Raw genomic sequence first — 23,209 nt, 5'->3', positions numbered from 1 at the left:
TCACAACCTCTGCATGCTACAGAAGATTTTCAGATGGATCCCCATTGAAACGAGAAAGACGGTGACCCAGGACATCATCGCCAGCAGACTTGACTACAGAAATTCCCTTTACGTCAGACTCCCCATCCAGCTCCTACACCGCCTCCAAACCATCCAGAACACAGTGGCAAGACTCTTCCTGGACCTCCCCAGGCTGACCTGCATCATCCCACACTTCAGAGATCTCCATTGGCTGCCCGTGCACAAGAGGTGCAAATTCCAGGTTCTCACCCTTGCATACAAAGCCGTCCACAACATCTGACACAGACTCATCAGCCTCTGACTCTCCTTCCACCACCCCACCAGGGAGCTATGCTCCACAACCCTCACCCTAGATCAAGTCCCGAGATTATGCAGCAGTTGCAGTGGTGGATGATTTGCAACCTACTCTGTGGCAGTTCCACACTGCTTGGAGTCAGTGTTGGTTCTGGCGGTCAAACAGCCACTTTACACCAGGAGGTAGATTGTCAATAAATGTAAGTGCTGCAATATTTAAAGCCCTAGCTGGGGAGCCACCGAGCATTGCACATTAAGAGGAGACCATGAAATCAGTACAAGATCATGCACTTCAAATGGGCTGTCACATCATTAAATGTATAATTCGTTTTTCCCATAGGATAACATTATGTTGCATTATCACATTAACTACGCGCTAAAGTTTGATATCTATAAAATTATAATTAAAAATCCTCTTTAATGGTAAAGTCAGATTTTAAATTACACATTTGAAAATGCCACTTTTAGAAAGTTGGCATTTTCCTGTCCTTAGCCTTTTGGTGCCTGCAGCTTGTCTTATGTTACGTGACCGGGTGTAACTGACAGTTCAACTGTGTGAATTCCTCCCAACTATAGAGGGAGTAGGTGTGCCTGAATAGGCCATCTTCTGGCAGAATGGCAGGTGGGGGAGGCATAGCTGGCACAGCTCCACTTACAACTGAATAGACGGTGCTTTGTCTTCACACAAAGAGCTTGTCACCTCCACATTGTCACTGCAGTCAGGTTGGAGGCAGAGCAGGAGCGTCAGGAAATTCCAAGAACTTCAATGAAAAACATCTATAAACTTCTCCCAACTTCAAAGGAGACACCAGGTATAAAAATAGGACCCTCAGACCCACTCTTCAGGTCACTTTCTGGATGTGTAGAAGGAGTCTCAGAGGACTGACTACTGTGGTGGCCTGCTGTGTACTCCACCGACTGCTGTGCTGCACTTGGAAGGACTGCTTTGCTGCTTGGAGCCTGCCTGCTCAGGGGCCAGCCCTGCTGTTTGAACCCTGCACTTTCACCTGAACCCAGGACTATCAGAGTGACTCTAGGCTAGTTTGCTGATCTCCTGTTTCGAGCCACAGGGACATAAAAGGCTCCTACTACTTTGAACTCACACCTGGACCCAACATGAGTGAGTCCTGAACCTCTGAGTGGTGTTCTACCAGCCCTGGACCAATGGTCATGGCGCTAAAGGTGCTCAGATAGCTAAATTCCAAAACTTGGGACTTAGAACATTTTTGGCTTAAAGACTGCTCTGAAAATCGAGGGAAGATCAGGACCAACCTGCTTGTCAATCCGCTCAAGGTACATCGCTGGTTAGCCTGACTTTGTGGCTGCTCCCGCTACATTCTTCTCTGCAGCAGCAACTCCTGTTCAGTGTTTCTTCGCCAAAGGGGTATTCAAGCTGCTGTAACTGTCTTAGGCTACAGACTCATGACTCATCCCTCTGGACGTTTTCAACTTCAAAAAAATTGACTAAAGGCCAAATTGAGAGTTTGGCAGATGGAGTTACTCTGTCATAAATGTGAAGGATTTCCCGTCTGCTGTATTACCATCCCATTATGTCCTATGAGAATCGTAATATGGTGGACGGGATATCCGCCATGTTTGTAACGGATTAACCTGTCCACCAAACTCGAAATCTGGCCCTGAGTCTGAACACAGAAATCTTCACCGTGACTTCGTCCAGCAGCCCCCCGACGATGACGCTCCCTACTCGGACACCACCTGCAGCCGTGCCCCACTGAACTTTTTTCTTGAAAAGTTTGCTAAGTCTGAGAGTAAATGCTGACTGCCCAATACACTTCTTGTATTTGACCTGTTCTCCATTGCAGTTGGCCATATTTTTTTTACTTTGACTAGATGTCCGCGTTTGGAACTTTGATCATTTAGGTGTTCGTTTTTACAAAAAAAAGAAAAAAAATCATAACATCGGTTCTATTGATTGTATTTTTGCCATTTTGGTGTCAAATAATTTGATAACATTAACTTTATTTTTTTTAATTGGTGTGGGATTTTTTCTTGTTTTGTGTTTTCACTTTATTACTATTTGTATGCTGCACAAATACTTTACACGTTGCCTCTAAGTTGAGTCTGACTGCTTTTTGTGCTTAGCTAGCCAGGGTTAAGCACAGGTTAAATCAGTGGCTTTTTTGGTTCACGTCACTCATACCTCAGTCAACCAACAACCCAAGTTCTCACAATCATGTTGTCAGATTATACCTTGTGCTGCTCCTGTAAGGTAAAACAATCTCACTGGCTATCTCGTGTCTTAAGTGGCAGCAGAAGCCGGGTTGTGTTCTATGTTCTAATTACTTACCGGTGAGTCCATTACTCTGAGCCTTTTCTTCCTCATTCATTCTAGTACTTACTTTGCAAGGAGCTTTATTTCCTCCTACATAACCCTCTTATTGTGTTTTTATTTTTAAGAAAGGCTGAAGCTTGTGACCGTTGTGTATAAACGACCAGAGCACAACCAGAACATCCTGTAAATATAAAGCTAAATACATTGTGGCCCACAAATTACCTCCTTAAACAGGGAAGGAGGGCAGTACTTAATGGCTGGAATGAGGAAGAGAAGACCTGACAAAATAGGAATTACATGTAAGTAATTGAAACTTTACCACCTTGTCTACTCCCTCACTCCAGCCATTGCACTGTGAGGAATACCAAAGATTAATGTAATTTGGGCTACTCTGATCAAAAAGGAAACAGAATTTAGATGATGCTCAATATGTGATATTTTTTAAATCATTTGAACAATTAAACCTATCATACATTAGCAGAGAGCAATTTGGCCCCAAAATCCCCATAAAAAATGTCACTGCACTGGATTCTGCAGTATCTCACAAATGTTGAATGAGTGACCCATGTGACTGCCCTGCAAACTGCAAAATAGAAACTTCTTAGACCTCTGCCCAAGAAGCCCACATTCCGATGGTTGATCTATTCTGCACCTCTCTGGGATGAGAAAAATCCTTTTCTTTGTAGATCATTGCAGTAGTAGATAGGGGCCCTCTTAGCTGCTAAGAAATTAAAGGATTCCTCCTTTGAATTTGAGGGGCCTGGAAAAAGTTGCTGAAAAAACGATTTCTTGTTAGGACCAAAGGAAGAGCCTAGTCTCACTACTAGTCTGTCTGCAAAGATTCTTACATATGGCGGCCTGCAGGAGAGTAAACCCCACTCCCTCCATATGGGGAGGAAAAACAACTTCCAAATTAAAAGTAACAAAGGTATGGACTCCAGGGGTCCAAAGGGATGTTTCTATAACCCACCTAAAGATCTCTAAAAGTCTTAATCACTGCACACTGAAGCAATGTAGCACTGCCCAATGTAGGAGCTGCCAGATTTTGAACAAACCATCTTGTAGGAAAGAAGGACATTGATGCCTTCACATGATACTTGATCTAGATTCCTCGAAGAGCACCATTTATGAAAGCACTCACAGTGTTGAGCATTTGAGCAAAGTGAAGAACCTCTTCTAGAAATCTGAACTGCCACTGTTAAACTTCTAGATATACCTTTCCTCTGAAGTTCTACCCTCTGGACTTCAAGGCTGCTCACAACAGTTTGATTGAGATTGGAGGCCAACAGAGGAGGAGGACTAAAAGGAAGAACCCACACCTGATCCCTCCCCATCTGACAAAGAAGAGGAAGACCAATAGGAATGGGACCTAAATGGAACAACCATTATCACCTGTGCCTTCTCCTTCTTGATTGTTATCAAAATCCTCAGAATCAGAAGAAAAGGAGGAAAGCCATAAAATAGCCATTGAGGTATGTTGACTGGTTTGACAATTGTTGGCCAGATGACCTTCCACCTGCACTGCAGCGTGCTACAGTGGTGAGGAATAAGGGGATAAAATTTATCAACAACCTGTCCTTTCGTCCTCAAATCTTTTCAGTGATTGGAACATGTTTTGCGTTGCTCCATTCCATCAAAATGATTATTTTTCTTCTGGAGGCGTCTCGCAAAACGGTGGTCCAGAACTTGATTAAAGCAAGACTGGACGATGACAACTTTCTCCTATTTTGGCATCCAATAACCTGGTCAACCTCCTGCAAACATTGCAAAATGGTGACTCAACGTATCTGCAGACAGCACAAAAGGCCAAAATGCCAGAGCAAAGGCTTGACTTATCTTGAAGATTCCCAGACGTCCATTTGCCTCACACCACCTGAAATATGTACATTGGCTACCAGTAAAAAAAAAAAAAAAAAAAAATTCAAGCTCTTTAGTTGGCTCATCGAAAGTTCTGGGCCTAATTTTCTATTGGATTGTTTCCTTTGTTATATTCCAGCTAGAACTTTGTGATTGTCTGATTCTTTGTTGGTACCAAATTCCAGCTTTAGATGCTCAACGAAGAGAGGCTCTTTCTTTTCTGCTAAAGCCTAGAATCTTCTTCCTCTAAGCATTCATCGCAGCTGTAATGATCTGCTTTTCAAATTACTCTTAACACTAGGCTATTTGCTGCAGGTTAGTCCGGGATTACTGTTGTATGTCTTTGGTCTTCTTTCAAAAGTGCCGGGACACTCCTTCTGGAGCACCTGAAGCATTTTATAAGTCCTTCATTCATTGACATTGTCTGTCAGAAATCTTGCCCCAATGAAATCCAGATGTAGTGCTGCAGGCAGACTAGATTTCTTCTCATTTATCCAAAACATGCCTCTGGAGATTACCATCTACAGATGAATTTGGTTTTAATGTAGAATCAATCATCTAGCCCTCTGAATCCATTTTAGTTTCTCACTGGGCACAGGAGTCAGATTAGCCTTTGGCTTGCAGGCCTGTTGCCCTCGTCACCTAGTGACCTTTTCCCCACTTAGTATGCTCTGTTTTATTTTGTTTATTTTATTATTTCTTTCGGCTTTTAACATTGCTTACATTTTATAAGAAATGTTTTGATTTTCACTATCAGTGCCATTCTGAGAAGGCATCATTTTCGGCATCACTATCAGTGATACACATAGGTATAGTCATCATGTCCTTTTGCCACTTACGTGTGATAGAAACATCATGCTTACTTGTTAGGGATTGTTTATGCAATTGCCCACACAAATCTGTCACATTATCAGTTGTTTAGGAACATACCTGCCTCAGGCATACTACATGATCTGTATAAATACACCTCACCCGGACAAGGTCATTAGAGGGATTCCATCCAGATGCCATCTTTTCTGCACATCACTTTTCTGAAGAACTCAGCTTTTGTGTCACCATGGAGTCTGAGCTAGAGACCTCATTCCAAGGTAAAGAGGGCTGGGGGGGGGGGTGCTTCTCTCTGACATGGTACTGCCAGATTAGGTTTATCATACCTAGCTCTCGTTAGGGTACGGATTAGGCTTTCTTGGTTAGAAACTTTATAGTTTATGTTCATTGTAAGATGGTGAGGGTTTTCATATTCACAACTCTCATCTTCACAATTCTACTTTTATTACTGTTCATTTTCCTAATCATTGCAGCACATGCATTTTATTATAGATTGCAGTCTTTTCAATAAATATATTGAAAACTCTCCTGCATCTCCTTAATTGCCTATGTGTGTCTGAGACTTATTGCTAACAAGGGAAAAGGGTAACTTCTGTTCCACCACGACTTCCCTGACAGGTCTTATTTAGAGTCCATGCGTAAGGCCAGAAATCACCTTTACTTTCTGAGTTTTGGTGAGGTACTGCTTGTGAGCCGGGAGGGTTGGGCTGACAATTGTGACTTGTTGTAGGAGTGACTCAGTTACCTACAAACAAAAATGCTGTCATCCCTAAACCAGCAGTCTCGCTAAGGAGCGAGAGTCTAACTATGACACCTCCATCTCTCACCTCTCCACACAGTCTTGGCTATGACCTCTGGCTTGACCTTTAGGATCCCTGATTCCCCATCTGTCAGGAGTGCTAAGACCTCTGATTTGCTGTATGTTTGAAAGTTGCAGACGTCTTGGAGGAGCGACAATGTTGGAGGATCTTGGGATTTCCATTATAACTCTTATTCATAAGAAAGGGAAACTAAGGCCCTCATTATGGACACAGCGGTCCAGGCCACCAAATAATGAACCAATCGAAACACAGGCATCCAGAAAACCACCCACCACCAGTAGAGAAGTGCCGACGACAACGGCAGAGTCCACCCACAGGCCGACGGAAAGGCCCAACCCGCACATCAAATTATGAACCACCAGTCTGCCGCCAGTTCCGGGGAGGGAACCACCACCACGCAAGTCCAGGCGGAAATTAACCAAATCCAATGAAACACTCACCGGAGGCCCACACAATGCGCCGAAGCAGACATGGATAGAGAGCTGCAGATCATGCCAGCGCTGCTCCTTGCCATATACCTCCATGACCGAGACCGCTGACGAAGACGACAACGGTAAGTACCGCAACCTACGAAACAAGGGAGGAAAGGGCACAGTTACATACCCACCGACTCCACCCACCCAGCAACGCCCCCCCAACCCTTCACAGCAGCACAACCCATACACCCCGCAGCAAGAGGTACTTACCTGACACAAGGCAAATCCAACTTGACAACAGTACATACAAATGCCCCACACCCACAAACAATGAAACGAAAGACCAGGGTTCAACAGTGTGCCGCCAAAAAACAGGCCACACAAAAATATTTATTACAGCTCACAAAGCCAACTATTTCCAACAAGGCCAATAGCCATTCCATATGACAAGAAGTCCCATGGACCACAATGGCCCCAACCTGACTCCCAAAAGTGCACGGTACTCCACCTAATGGGGCAACAAAGGAGCATCCAGGCACCTCACGGAACGGGGGTAGGGGGTGGTGGGGGTGGGGATTTGCGACAGGGCTGGTGCTTGGACTTGCGCTTGGAAGGTGGAGGGGGTGTGGGTTTGGCTTTTGAAGGTGGGGTGGTGTTTCGAGCGGGTGGAGCCAGATGGACTTTTCTCTGCCTGAGGCTTCTTCTTCTCTGGGGAAGGGGCACAGAAATGTGAAGGCTGGACGGGGCGGGTTGTGAAGTGGAAGGAGTGGAAAGGGCAAGGAGGTGTGCACGCTTAGGGACAAGACGGGGTGGGCCAGTGAGTTGGAAGAGGTCAGCACGGGAGAGGAAAAGTTTTTTCGTAGCAATTGGGGTGGACCTGGATGAGGGCGTGGGAGTGGAGGCAGAGGGTGTGGACGTATGTGGTGTAGGGGTGAGTGTAGTGGGTGCAGGTGACTGGACAGTATGCTGAGGTGTGGTGGATGTGTGATGGGTGGGTGTCTTGGTGCATTTGTGTGTTTTTGGAGGAGGGGGGTGGACACAGTGAGAGAACACAGGCTGCCAGTGTGGATGTATGTTGTGTGGGTGTCTGCAAGTCTGGTGAGTGTGCTGCATGTGTCAACTACAGTAGGTGTGGTGAGTGCAGGTGTGGTGTCTGGGGTGCATGTATGGATGTCTGCAATTGTGGTGACAGCAGTAAGAAGAGCAGCAACAGTGACTGAAGGTGCAGTGCATGAGGGTGTGCATATAGAGGGGACAGACAGGGAGGCGGAAGAGGTGGGCACACTGGGGGAAGTGGATGTTGCTGTGTGTGCATGTGTATGTTGGCTGTGTGAATGCTTGTGGTGGGAGGTGTCGTGCTTGTGTTTGGAAGTGTGTTTCTTGTGTGTTCAGGTGCTTGACTGCGTGTCAGATTGTGTGCTTTGGACGGGTGAAGGGAGTGGGGTGCTGGAAGGGGTAGAGGAGGTTGGAGGGGGGATGGAATGACCAGGGAAACTGGCTGCCATCCAAGAGGAGGCCAGAGCCTGAAAAGATCTCTGTAGGCCAGACACGGCACCGTGAATGCCATCCAGATAGGTATTGGTCTAATGCATCTCTGATGCTAGCCCCTGGATGGCATTGATGATGATTGTCTGCCCTACAGAGATGGTTCTCAGGAGGTCAATAGCCTCCTCTGTGAGGACAGCAGGGCTGACTGGGTCAGGGGAGGAGGTGCCTGGGGAGAAAGAGACGCCCACCTTTCTGTGTGACCTGGCACGGGCAACTCGGTGGGTCGCAAAAGGGAGGGTGGTGATGGAATGGGGGGTGGCGGAAGATGTCACTGTAGTGGTGTGGCCACTAGGGTCCGCCACCGCCGGGGAGCCCCCATCGGAGGAGGCATCGGAGTCACTACCTCCAGTGGTAGTTGCCTCCCCCGTGGTGCTCCCCTCGCCCTCCCACCCACTGGTCCCCTTGGCGTTGGATGACTCTGCCTCAAAGGATCCTTGAGCTGCTGCTTCCCCACTTACAAAAACAACACAAGAGAACAGGGATGGGGATACAAAACAGGAGAGACACTTGTAAATAGCTGAATGGAGGTACATAGTGGCCAGACATACACCCACCCAGAAGACACCCCCAACAGGCAGCACCGTTCACTATGCCCATGGCCATGCCCCTGACTACTGACCAAAACCCTGCTCTACACCCATCCCCTGAACTACCTAAGGACCCGACATTAAGGGGACCTGACCAAGACACCCCTACACCCTACGGGGGCCATCATGTATATGGACGACAGTCAGAGTCCCTGCCTCTAAGCAGCATGAACCCTAATTCACTCACAGACATCCATCAAGGCTTAAGATTGTGACATGAGTACTCACCCCCTTGTGACTGCTGTGCAGCCTTCAAGCGCCCATCCAGGTCTGGGTATGCCACCGCCAAGATGCGTAGCATGAGGGGGGTCAGTGCCCGACGGGCACCCCTTCCACGTTGGGAGGACTTCCCCAGCTGGGCCTCACTGATTTTTCGCACCCAGCGCCACAGGTCCTCCCACATCTTTCTGCAGTGGGTGCTCTGCCGGTTGTAGACCCCCAGGGTCCGCACGTCCTTGGTGATGGCATGCCAAAGTGCCCTCTTCTGGTGGCGCTGACCTAAAAGGGTGACACAGAAATGGAACACAGAGGTCAAGCACTTCCAAAATAGGTACAGCTGGCTATTCGTCCACTATAGAACGGACAGTACTGTCAGTCTTACAGGACATACGCACGCAGCATGTCATGAATCATGGCCCATGCAGGCTCAGAGGTGCACACATATGTCCTTAAAACACCATCCATTACACCCAAACAGTGCACCCCAAACCCCGACTCACCTGTACCTCTGGCCGTCCGTAGAGCTTGGCATACAGGGGCAGGACCCCGTCCACTAGCCTCTCCAGTTCCTCCTGCGTGAAGGCCGGGGCCCTTTCCCCTGCAACACAAGCCACTTCCATGACCAGAGGCAGGACACAGCAGTACACACAGTGGAGTACCTGTTCGCACGAGATCAGGGAGTCAAGAGAAGTATAGATGATAAATTCACGTACGTACTGCAGCGGTGTGCACCGTCACCACCGGCGGAGATAATGATACGCCAGGATTCCCCATTGGCATCCATGTTAACCAATGACGGTGCGAACGGCAGTAAATACCGCCTTACTCTGTTACGTCAACCACTAGCGGTATGAGGTCACTTCCACAACGACAGTCCTGGATTAAAGGGGGCAGACATTTGGGCATTAACGACGCATCTATCAAAAATAATTGTGCACAATGCAGGCCCTATTTTCCACATAAACCACCTATGCATGTGACCATTTAAAAACAACACACACGACAAACACTGTTCCCTCATTGAGGTGTACATGAAGATTTGTCAAGAACATGTTACTGTTGAGTCCCTACAGTCAAGTATGCTGTGCACAATTAATGACAATGTGTGCCTATGTATGTGTGTTCCTCACACGTGTTTGAAATCCCTCGTAGGTACCGACCCTTGTGGCGAGGAAGGGCACCATCGGTGTACAGACCACTTGTGGATATGCGGACCATGGTGGAGAGTCAGATCATGATCAATTACAGACTCACCCGTGCAACAATTCTTGAACTTTGTGCATTACTGGATCCTGTACTAACTCTGGGAAATCGTAACCAGCATGCCATCCCTACTGAAGTGCAGGTGCTCTCCGCACTCCATTTCCTGGCCACGGGCTCATTTCAAATGACAGTGGGCATGGGTGCTGGAATTTCACAGCCAATGTTCAGCATGGTACTGACAAGATTTCTAATTGCATTTGTACGACACCTGCAGTCCTATGTGAGGTTTTCACAAAGTACTGACCTCCCTGCCATCAAGTCGGACTTCTATGCCTTTGCCAACATACCCCATGTGATAGGTGCCATTGATGGCACCCACATACCGGTCATACCCTCAAGAACTTTCATTCCATGAACATCCAATTGGTATGTACTGCAGACCAGCACATCCCACATCTGAATGCCATGTTCCCAGATCCAGTCCATGATTCCTTTGGGCTGAGGAACAGTAGTGTGCCACAGAAGATGGAACAACTCCAAGAGGACAGAGGGTGGATCAGAGGTAAGTGTTTCTGTCAATAACTGACACTTAGCAGGCAGCCAGGCTGTCTGACTAAGAGGCTTGGCAATGACTACTCTGTATTGCACCTTTTTCTAGGTGATTCTGGCTATCCAAACTCGCGTTGGCTCCTGACACCAGTGAGGAATCCTGGGACGGATGCAGAGAGGAATTACATTGAGGCCCATGGAGGTACTAGGAGAGTAATAGAGCGAACAATAGGTCTCCTGAAGGCTAGATTTCGTTGTCTACATATCTCTGGGCGTTCCCTGGCCTATAGGCCTGAAAAGGTGTGGAGAATAGTGGTGGCCTGCTGCATGCTGAACAACGTGGCAGTGAGGAATTCTATACCCCTCTTGGAGGTGTAGGGTGCTGTATGTCCTGACCAGCTACCTCAGAGAGGTGAGGAGAGTGATGGTGATGATGAGGAAGGGGAAGATGTCAATTCCAGGACCCAACTGATACAACTCTACTTCCAGTAACTATGTGGGACTAAGGGCTGACATTGGGGTTTGTGACACATACTGTCAGTGTGGTTTGTCATGTAGGGGGGGGTTGAATCTTCTATGTGAAACTGGGTCCAGGCCTGCATGGTACAGAATACAATTGAGTTCATTTAGTTTGGGGCCACATTTAGGCACACAAGAGTCCTTTCATGCAACGCATTGACAATAAAGTGGTTATCAGCCAGTTGCACCCATACTTCACTTTGTTCACATTTTATGACAGGGGACAGTGTTACAGGTGTGATATGTGTTTTATTGGTGGCAGGGAGTGAATAGTGCAATTTACAGTGATGGCAAGTGGTCATGGGTGGTTGTCCTCAATGCCAACATGGTGGCAGCCTTGTTGGTAGTATTGATGGGTCCATCAATTCTTACATTAGTTCATATTGCTTCTTAGCACTGTGTGGTGGTTGATTGAGTGGGATGGTTGCTGTGTAGATTGTTGCTGAGTTACTTCTTGAAGGGGGCCTTGTTTTTTGCTGGGGTTCCAGTGCCATATCTTCACCTGAGGGTACGTTTGGGTGCCTGCTGTTGACCTTGAGGGGATGACATGGTTGGGGCTTGGGTTTCCTCTGAGGCTAATTCCTGGGATGTTGCTGATGATGCTGTAATTGTGCGGTCTGTGTCTGGTGCTGTAGTGGGGGGCCTCCTATCCTGTGTGGGTCTCAGACTGGGTTTGTACCAGCTGCAGCAGTGCTCCTGCTATGCTGGCCTTTGTGGCGTTGTGCTGTTTCCACTGCTCCATGGCCTGTTGGTGGTGTTCCTGCTGCATCCTCTGACTGTGCTCCAGGGTGGATACTATCTGTGCCAACCTGTCATGGGTATGCTGGTAGGCCCCCAATACCTCAGCTATCACGTCCTGGGCTGCTGCATCCATCCTGTGGCCTCCCCACTGGCCCACTGAGGCCCTTGCACTTGCCCTAGCCCCCTGTGCCTGTGTCCCCTGCACAGGTCTGGCGGTACCACTTATACTGGGGCCCTCGCCTTCTTGCATGTTGGGAGGGGGAGACTGTGGCCTTTGTATCTGTGTTCCACCAGTCTGTGGCCTGGATACAGTGATGTGGGGATGCTTGCCCTGGGCTGCTGTTCTTGCCTGGATGGTAGGGGTGTCAGTGGTATCCTGGGTGGGGCTGCTGCATGGTGACAGTCCTGGACTGTGTGAGGGGCCTGCCTGCTCATCAGTGTCCAGGGATCCTTCCCCAGTGTCCTGTGAGGTACCTCTGTCTGCATGGGAGGCACTGGCACTCCTTGTCCCGTCCGTGAGGGTGGGATGGGTGGTAGTGCCTGTTGGGGGACATAGACATGTCTGTTACAAATGCATGAACAGTTGGGGTGCACAGGACTGGGCTGTTTTGTGCTGGTGTAACTTTTAGGGGCCACCCAGGGTGCCTTTGTGAGGTTTTCACTGCATTTTGCTTAGGGTGTGGGGCTGCATGGGGGGGGTAGTTCCATTGTGAATACTTGCAGGGGTGGGTGGCTATGCACAGGGGGAGGGATGTGGGCCTGTTAGTGGGTTTGTGGTCATGCGGGGGTGGATTCAGTGGCTGTTGCTTGAGTGGGGTGTTGGTCCTGGTGGGTGTGGGTGGGGTGGAGTGGTGCATGCATTACAGGTATGGTGTATATGGGGTAAATGTAGATGACTTAACCAAATCCATTCCTCCAGTGAGTCCCTCAGGGTGCAAGATGGCCAGTAACTTTTCCTCCCAGTCGGTGTAATCGGGTGGTGTTGGTGGTGGTCCTCCCCAGTCTTCTGGACTGCAATGTGGTGCCTTGATGCCATGCCCCTGACCTTCCCCCGCAGGTTGTTCCATCTCTTCCGGATGTCATCCCTGGTGCGTGTATGGTGTCCCACTGCATTGACAATGGTCTGCCATAGCTCCATCTTCCTTGCGATGGGTGTTTGCTGCACCTGAGCCCCGAATATTTGTAGCTCCACCTTAAGGATCTCGTCCACCATGGTCCTTAGCTCCCTTTCTGTGAAGCGTGGATGTTTGGGGGGTGACATGGTGAGTGTGGTGAATGGTGTCGGGCTGGAAACGTGGTGATGGTGCTCTTCTGTGGGTCGGTGTGCGTCTTGTGTATTGTGGCGTTCGGTGTCTGCTTCTGATGCTCTCCATCTTCTTTGGCCTGGTTTCATTGCATAGGATTGTGGGGTGTGTCTATGAGTGTTTTATGGGGTTATGGATGTGTGTCAGGTGTGTGGGTTTCAAGCTTATCCAATGTGTGCACTTCTTGCTGTTGAGTCCACTTGCCGCCCGTGGCGGTCGGGACTGCCAATGGTCGTCCGGCCTCCACTGTCCGCCAAGGTGATTTGTGCATCATTATTTGGAGGGTGGGATGTGGGTGTGCTCGGCGGTGGCGGGGTGGGGAGGTCCGCCATTTCTGCCGACAATGTCATGGCGGTGACTGGTGGTCTGGTGATATTTGGCAGGGTTGGGATTTTGGTTCATTATATGGCGGGTTTCTATTCACTGCCAACGGCGGTCTTCTGTTCACCGCCGCCACGGCAGTCGGCGGAGTTTACCGCCGTGTTCATAATGACCGCCTAAGTAATTGATGTGAATCCTACAGACAGATTTAATTAATCAACAGTAAAACTAAGGTTCATGCTAAATAGTTTGGCTATGTGATAGTGATAAGAATACTGGTAAATAAAGATCTGACTTACATATTTATCTTATCGTGGCAAGATGAGTATCTGACCCAGTGTCAAAAAGTTATTCAATGCTGAGCAGATGATTGACTCTGTTGAATGGTTTTATATGTTTACAGAACGTTTGGGCCCTAAGTTGATAGACTTGACCAAGATGTTGCATTATTACTGGCTAGAGGTAGGGCAAAGGGTGTTTTGCTGCAGCCCTTCTCCTTATGGATAGGCACCCAATATGAATATTCCTGGTTTCTAATTTCATTTGCCCTGGTCCTTGAATCCTTTGCATTATGGATTTGCAGAGATTTCATTGAGGAGCCATATGGTATCCAGTATGAAAGACAGAATCTCATTATATGCTGATGAAATTCTAATATACATACCATGCCCAGCTGATGCTACCAGAAGGTTGTTGGAGGTTTTTCATACATTCTATTAATTTTCTAGTTGCAGCATTAATTGGGACAAATCTAGATTGCTCCTGGTGTCTGGCTGACAGTTGGCTCTAGAAATGACATTGCTTTTCATGATAAAGATGGAGAGAGGGGTGCATGTATTAACAGTGCACATTGCAAGTATATTTTCTGAACACAATCTAAAAATGTTAGTTGAAATAAAGAGCTAGGTAGGGGCCTCTCCCATAGTCCCTTATGGGAAAAGATGAATTCTTTCATCCATGCTCCACATGCCTCTAAGACTAGATAGAGCCACCACGCCTCATTCTTTGAAACCCTGAAACTTGTAGACCTGTTTCCTATAGTTCTCCTCCCACAATGGCGTTACCCCAGTTATTCTCCCTTTCCATTCAATATCATTATTATGCCTATTCACTCTTCAGAGATGACTCATCCTGACCTCATTTGGTAGTTGGTCATCTGGTCACTTCAGGAAAAAGGCTTTGTGCATCATGTTGTGTAGCTATAGCCAAAAAGAAGGTCAGCCAACTGACCCTTGAGGTCTTCATCTTTGTCCTGGCTATAGGAGGAAGCAGTTCCAGTTATCAAGGCTCCTCTCAGGCCACAGACAGCAGGTTCGGACTACTTCTGATCTTCCGCAGGCCCCAAAAGTGTTAAGAGAAGGGTTCCATAGGATGTCACATTTATGGCTGGCACTAGCCAGGGAGCGGGGGTGACTCCTGGACAATCCCTATTCAACAGGGAAAAGTTCCCAAGGGCAACCCTATCCACATTTTCAGCAGTTCCCGTTTGCCTTATTGGAAACAATCTCACAGTGCCCCTAACTCCTAAAATCCAAGATGGACAATATATTTATCCCTTGTGCAGTGCTCTTGTGCCCATCCAGATGTTTGGCTGAATTACTTTTGTAGCTTTTTCCTGTCAAAGGTTACAGATTAAAAGTGATAGTCTGTACTTAGATTTTTTGTATGATTCAGCTACAGCCCTGCACATGAAAATAGCATTTAGGGCTTAGTCACTGGAGGAAAAGGCCAATTTTAATGTCACACATGTTCCACTTTTAAGTATCAGTCATCCTACCTTATGGGCAATAAGGATAATGTAGAGGTGACTTACCAATATTTAAAAGCAGGGTTTGCCTCCTGCTACAAAAGGTTATGTGATAAGTTTGACTGCAGGATTTTAGGCTGCTGCATGCAGACTACACATGGTAGCCCTGTAGCCAAGTTCTCCAGGCCAACCGTGAGAATGTCACATTAGGTGTTGAAGCCCACAGGTTGCATTTGACGTCCTGGCCCTAGGTGCATTTTCTATGCCATATATTAGGGACACATAGGCAAGTTATATATGTTAGTCAGGGATAGACCAATTTACCATGTTGAAAGGGGGAGCACAATCACTTTACTCCAGTTTAGTTGGGGAAACAGTGCACAAATTTCTAGGTCCAGCAAAAATAGGGCCCAGAAAAATGGAACAAATGTGTGGTGACCATGTAGAAAAGACAGATTTCCCTCACCCTGGTAACCATATCAAGGTATATTACAGTCAAGGGTCAAAATGGGCAGGAGCATGTTGACAATGACATTTGTGACATTCAAGATCCTAATAGCCCAAGGACAATGCGAATAACCTTGTGCGAAGAAGACAATAATCTATAAATGTCAAATTGTACACAATTCCACTTTTCATTCTGCCCTCCTAGAATTTATTATAACCTTATTTTAAATATCTTTTGAACATAACATTAACTGGAGAGATATGGTTCTCACTCACACAAAACTGTCAAAAAACTTGTGGGAAGTCTGCCACCAACATTTGTGGCAGGTAGGGAGTGACCCCAGTGATGAAACATGCCACCTACATGGGTGAGAGGCCTCAGTGATTTCTAATGGAGCCAGGATTACAATAAAACACAAGTAAGTGTCAGGAGGACCCAGCGAGACGGAGAAGTTCTAAGTCCCTGGGGCAGGACTGCGGTACCATTTGTTGATCAGGATCATATTGTGCAGATGTATAATAAGCATTCTCCACCCAAGGGATTGTGTCATTGTTGTGTGCGGGAAAGGTATATGTTTTCTTTTGTTGGTACCCGCTGAGGTCTGCACCTTCATGATATTATTCTTTTTCAAATGATTGCTCTAAGTGGGCTTTGTAGGGAGGGATTTAAATGTTAAATTAATTAAAAAATTGGTTTAAAAAAGATAGTGATGCATGGGAGTAGTTGACAAAAACTATATGTTGATATTTGGACACCAAGAGCCTGATTCACTAACAGACTTACGAGTCGTAAAGTTACGACTGCGGAATCTTCGCAGTCAGGGCGGAGTCTCTGCAGTCCGGGTGGAGTCTGCGCACTCAGGACAGAATCTTTGTATGGCGCAGCACCGTACAGAGATTCTGCCCCAAATGCGGAGATTCTGCCCCGAATGCGTAGACTCCGCACCGACTGCAGAGGTTTTGCGGTCGTAACTTTACGACTCGTAAGTCTGTCAGTGAATCAGGCCCCAAATATGTATTTACTAAAATGTAAACGTGCTATTTTTTACATAAAAGTGATAAGGTTGGGTATGAAATAATGGAAGTGTCCGACTGCAGTTTTTTTGTGGGCTTTCTCTGCAGTCAGAGTGTCATACCACAGTTTGCAATGGTGTCATCTGCCTGGGAGGGTTACAATGATGGTCATGTGCATGCACAGAAGACAACCTATAGTAACCTCTCCTTTACCAAGGTCTCTCCTAAGATCCTCTGTTTTATCACTGATTGACTGCAAACTGTTTATTAACACAGGTCACTTTCCACTCTTGACCTACTTAGTGACAGTAATTTCTTTGGTCAATACATGGAATGGATAACCACACTCAAAGGAACTGCTGACCTGAAGTAAACAAACACAATGTAAAATGCACACCAGCCCTAAAGTTAACAAGACTGTAAAAACAGGAAACAACTGCTGCAGATCACTACGTGGGACACAAAATAGAAACATATCTGAGAACTATTTGTAATAATTCAGTACATTTTTCCAGATTTATATAGCGCAAACTCGACCCAAATGTATTGGAGCACTTAACATGAGCCCCAGTTACATTATACACAATGACAAGGATGCATTCATTTTTTTGGCAGAGGAGAGATTAAGGGCCAGATGTATGAAAGCATTTTGCATTCGCAAGCGGTGCGAATGCCCGTTTGCGAATGCAAAATGCCATTTCAGAATGTATGAAATACATTCTGAACGCAATTTTAAGGAATCGCTAAAATAGCGATTCCTTGAAAATGCGACCCTGTTAAGAGAGTCGCAAATTGCGACTCTCTAAATTAGAAATCGCAAATAAGGATTCCTTATTTGTGATTTCTTAGCACATGTATGAAGCCATTCCTAAATGCAATTTTGGCATTTAGGAATCGTTAATTACCACCAAGTTGAACTTGGTGGTAACCATGTGCAAAATTAAAAAATGCATTTAAAATGCATTTTTAAATTGTACATGTAAAGCACACATGCCCTTTTGGCATGGGTTCAGAAATCGCAATTTTGGAAATGCAAAAAATTCACAGATATGGGCCAACAGGCCCATAGCTGCGAATGGGGCCGGTATCGCAATTTGCGATTCGGTAATAGCATTTGCGATTTTTAAGAAATCGCTATTACCGATTCGCAAATGTGATACATGGCACTTTGCAAATCGGAAATAGCGATTTCTTAAAAATCGCTATTTCCGAATCGCAAAGAGCCGTGATGATACATCTGGCCCTAAGTGATTTGCCCAGAATCACAGGATGTTGAACCACCGCCGAGACTCGAACCTGGTTCCCCAGTTCTAAAGTTGCAGCTCTGGCTGTTATGCCCCATCTTCTCCCTCATCCTCTGTTCTTGTGGAGCTTTTTGTGTGGTTTTAAGTTTTTTTAGTGCTTGCTTCTTACTTGCGATAGGAATGTGCACAGTGCGCAGACCTTCAAAGCAACTAGAGCAATTAGAAGTGCAGGTACTCACCACTGACAGTACCTGTTTGCTCCTGAGAACTTCTGGTACTCTCTCATTAAGGGCCACATGTACAAATATCAGGTTTTGCGACTCACACAGTGCGAGTCTTAGTGACTCACAATTTGAGAATCGCGAAACCTGATGTACAACAGTGTCAATGATACTGGTTGCGATTCCCAATGGGGTCGCAAATGACCGCCCTCATAAATATTCATGAGGCAGGTTGCAATTTGTGACCCCAGTTGAATGGCTGCACTCACAAGGATGGTGGCCTGCTGGGGACAGCAGACCACCATGTCTATGACTGCTTTTAAATAAAGCAGTGTTTTTTTTTCTAATGCAGCCCATTTTCCTTAAAGGAAAACGGGATGCATTTAAAAACAAAAAAAATTAAAAGTTTTCTTTTCATTTTTCCAGCGCAGACAGTGGTCCATAGGACCACTGCCTGCTGTGAAAAAATATTTTTGCATCAATTCACAAAGGGGAAGGTGTCCTGTGGGGACCCCTTCCCATTTGTAAATGGGTTAGCACCAACTTGAAATTGGTGCTTACTGCGATTATATTGTGACCTAATTCATGGTCACAAAACAATCATACATTGCACTCCGACTCGCAATTAGGAAGGGAATGCCCCTTCCTAATTGCGACTTGCAAACTCTTTTTGCGATTCAGTAAATAGATTACCGAATAGCAAAATTGGGTCTGTGCATCGCAGAATGCTTTTTTCTTGATGCAAACGGCCCGATTCTGCGAATCAGGCCGCTTGCGACAAGAATAAAGCTTTGTACATCTGGCTCTAAATGTATTGCAGCAGTGGTGAGAAGTGCAGGCACTCTTCCTTTCAAACTAAACAAGTGCAGGTACTCAGCACTAGACAGCACCTGCCCATTTAAAGCGCTGGGGACTCAGGTGTTTCTCGGCGCTGCCTGGAACTGAACACGACACCAAAGTACTGGTATTACTGACCATACAGGGGAAAACCACTGAAAATCTCTAATCTCAAACCTCTTTCTATTTTTTCGTTTACAGAACTGCACAGGACGGCATGCTGGGTGAAACAAACATGCTTGCTGCCAGAAGAATGCTCTGGGGGCCACTTGACTTCTGAGAAGGCAAGTGAATACATGTAGTACACCAGACGAGAACTGGGGAGGCAAGTGCTGTCTCTGCTGGGGATTAAGGGCCAGATGTACCGAAGGATTTTACCCAGTCTGTGTCTATGGGAAAAAGCTTTCGTTCATATCGCCCTAACTACCAAATCGGCCCAAAACGGCCGCCGAGATCGCTGCTCAGGGGCATAGCTGGTGCAGCAGGTGAAGTGGCACCAGGGTCCAGAGCCTCAAAGGGGAAAATCAAACGTAGTTTACTATACCAACAGCAGTCAAAGAGGCAATTTTCCTTCATGCACGAGGGCCAATGGCATTCTTGCTATGTAATGTCACGTGTCTTCCGGCGTGACCCCATTTACACCAAGATCTCACTGGAACCACCCGAGACAGCCCACAGCACGTATCAGGAGGAAGAAGAATGTGGCCCTTGGTGGGAGGGGGGCATGAGGGGCTCAGGATGCCAGCAGAGATGGTAGGTTCCACTACAAGGGAACACTGGTTGAGACCAGGAACTCCATGGAATGGGCTGGTGGCTCTGACATCGAGCTGGTAAAATCTGCCTAGTTCCTGCTGCATTGCATGAGAGGTTTAGATTTGTGCAATGTTTTTATTTTTTCAATCATCCCCTTGAAAGTAGCTGGTCACCCATAACAGACAGATATGAATTCTTGGAACAATCATACTGGAAAAAGGAGAGGAACTGAAATCTAGAAGGAAGCAGCAACCAATACCACATGATAAACCATGTGAAATTGCATATTCTGAACCCCTGTATCATCCAGAGCTTTACAGATATTTTCTAAGGAACATTGGGCCAGATGTAGCAATATTGCAAATTGCGAGTTGCAATTTGCGAGTCCGAGCGACTCGCAAATTGCAACTCGCAATTTGCAATGCAGAACGGTGTCTCAGACACCGTCTGCGACTCGCTATGGGGTCGCAAAGACCCACCTCATTAATATTAATGAGGTGGGTCGCAAATTGCGGCCCCATAGCGACTATGGGCACTCGCAGATATGGAGGCCTGCTGTAGTCAGCAGACCTCCATGCCCGTGACTGCTTCTAAATAAAGCATTTTTTTTTTTTTTCAAGTGTAGCCCGTTTTCCTTAAAGGAAAACGAGCTGCACTTAAAAAAAAAAAACGAAACCTTTTGTTTCTGTATTTTTTCAGGGCAGGTAGTGGTCCCTTGGACCACTACCTGCCCTGAAAAAATATTTTGTGGTCCATTCACAAAGTGGAAGGGGTCCCATGGGGACCCCTTACAATTTGCGAGTGGGTTACCATCCACTTCAAGTGGATGGTAACTGCGACTCCATTTGCGACCGCATACGCGGTCGCATATGGAATTGCATACCACTGCGAGTCGCAAATAGGAAGGGAACACCCCTTCCTATTTGCGAGTCGGAAATGCATTTGTGACTCGCAAACGGCAATTTTTGCCGTTTGCGAGTCGCAAATTGTTTTCTACATCTGGCCCCTAGTGCTGAAAAAAGGAACAATTTTCTCAGGAGCTTATCAACATTAGCTTAGGACTGGTGTCCCTCCAGCATTCTTGGGGAGGGCCAGGTATCGCTGGCCCACAACCAAAGTATTGAAATATATTTCATGAGTGCCCATTCAGTATACTGTGCTCTGCTGTGATGTGGACTGGTACAGTGTTATGTAGCATTGTGATTTATGGTGTAACGTGGTGTCCTGCAGCGGACGGTTTGATGGGATCATGCTGTGTTGTGTACTGAGGTCTAGGGCCAGATGTACGACCACTTCATTTTGCGAGTTTCTAATTGTGATTCATTGCGAATCGCAATTAGAGACTCGCAAAATGAAATGTACAAAACATTTTGCAATTCGGTAACGGATTACCAAATCGCAAAATGGGGTCTGTGCATCCAGAAATGCTTTTTTCTGGTCGCAAACTGCCTGATACTGTGAATCAGTCCGTTTGCGACCAGGTAAAAGGATTGCATATCTGGTCTATAGTGTGGTACTGTTTGTCGCAGCAGTGACATTGTTTTCTGAATCTGAGCTTCCTCCGCTTGGGCCAGTTGTCGGGAGATTTGGCCACAGCTTGGGGTTTCTTCTGTGTCTCTGTCCTCTTGTCTTCTCTGTCCCTCTCCATCATCAGAGCCTTCTTCCTTTCCTGCCTGATGTTTGCATCTCTGGTTTCTTTGTGTCCGTGTACCACTATCCCTCTCTCACTGACATACAGTCCCTGCTCTAGCCTACCCCATATTGTACCATTTCAGAGTCTCAGCACAGTCTGATTCTCATGTTCCACGTCTGTATTCCACTTTTACCATGCCTGACTCCTGTCCCTGTCCAGTCCTTGTCCCTGTGTTTGTGGGCTCATTTCCTGGGTCTATGGCCTCCTGTCCATGGGTCTGTGGCCTCATGTTCTTGTGACCTCATGGACCCATTTCTGAGCCCTCATGTCCCTTCCTAAGTATTTCCCTGTGACTGAGCTCTGTGTCTGTATGGCTGTGGCCCTCTCTCCCCTGTGTCAGAGGTCTGTTCACCTCGGGTCTCTGACCACATACCCGTTTCCTTCTCTTCCAATGTCTTGTACCTGTGCCTCTGGCATCCTGTCCCTTGGTCTATGGCCTCCAGTACTAGTGGTCTCTCTTGAATATGTGTCTGTGGTTTCCTAAATATATTCCCGTGGCTTGCTGTACCTGTGTCTAACCTCCTTCCCATGTGGGCTCCTTTACCCGCTTCTCAGAGCTTTTGTCCCTCTGACTGTAGCCGCCAGTCCACGTCTGAGGCCTCCTGCCTCAGGGTTTGTAACTACCTGTCCGGGTGTCTTTGGCATCCTACTCCTATTTCTGAGGCACTGTTGTCCCTATGTCTGTGGCCTTGTGGCCCTTCTGTTGTGGGTTCTGGGCAGTGCTTAATTTGTAAATTAAAAGGTGCCGGAGCCCAAAGTCCTCATTTTAAACACGCGGCTGCTGCAATTAACTGTGCGAACACGTAATATTGAGGCAGCGTAATCCTGAAGCCATCTCCGGCCTCGTCAATCCATTTAAAGCCACTCCCTGCCCCTTCAGCTCACCCCTGCAGCCTAGTACTTTCTGTCACTGTGACGCTTTTTCGTTTTTCTCTTCCTCCGTCTTTCCCAAATGTGTCTTTTGCTCGCATCAAATGCATGAGGCAGAAAACTAAGCACCGGCCCTTAAAAATAAGTGCCGGTGCTCAGCACAGGAATCAACAAGCACAAATTAAGCACTGGTTCTGAGCACTCTTGTCCTTGCTTTTCTGGCCTCCTCGAGTTGGCGGCCTCTTGTTTCTCTATATGAGCTCTCTTGCATTTGTAGCATAACAAAGGTCCCTGCAACCCCCGCTGTGAGGGGGGGGGGGCGGGGGCAAGCTCCAGGGCGTCCCCTCAGCACAACAACTGGTCTGTGTAAGTCCGTAGGGGAGTGGCCCTCCATGTACTCTGGGGGGGGGGGGACAGTTTCGTTACAGCACTGCCCTGTTACCATGTCCTCTTCTTTCCTCTGGGTCTGTCCCCTTATCCACGTTTCTGTTTCCTTTGCCACCTTCCCCAGAAACTGCACATGGGTGTAGTAACTGTTGGGGGGCAATGCGGGATTTATCCTCTCCACATTTTGGAGTGTATGGAACTCAAAGGACAATATCCCCCCAGATTTTAAAGTGGAAACTGAAGATTAAACAGTGAGAGGCAGAACATGTGTCTGAAGCCATGCTGGAGCTCTTTGAAGCACTATAAGCCAGTGGTGGCCCATATTGTGCAGCAGGGGTGGAGGGGCACACACACACACACACTCACTCTCCTTCACACACACATACACACCCAGCACATACGTGTATGCACACACCCATTCAAAGCATTCATGCACAAACATTCATATATACACACCAGCATGTGCCCACCATTA

This window comes from Pleurodeles waltl, chromosome 11 (assembly GCF_031143425.1).
Source record: "Pleurodeles waltl isolate 20211129_DDA chromosome 11, aPleWal1.hap1.20221129, whole genome shotgun sequence".
NCBI lineage: Eukaryota > Metazoa > Chordata > Amphibia > Caudata > Salamandridae > Pleurodeles > Pleurodeles waltl.
This window is presented reverse-complemented; position numbering follows the sequence as displayed.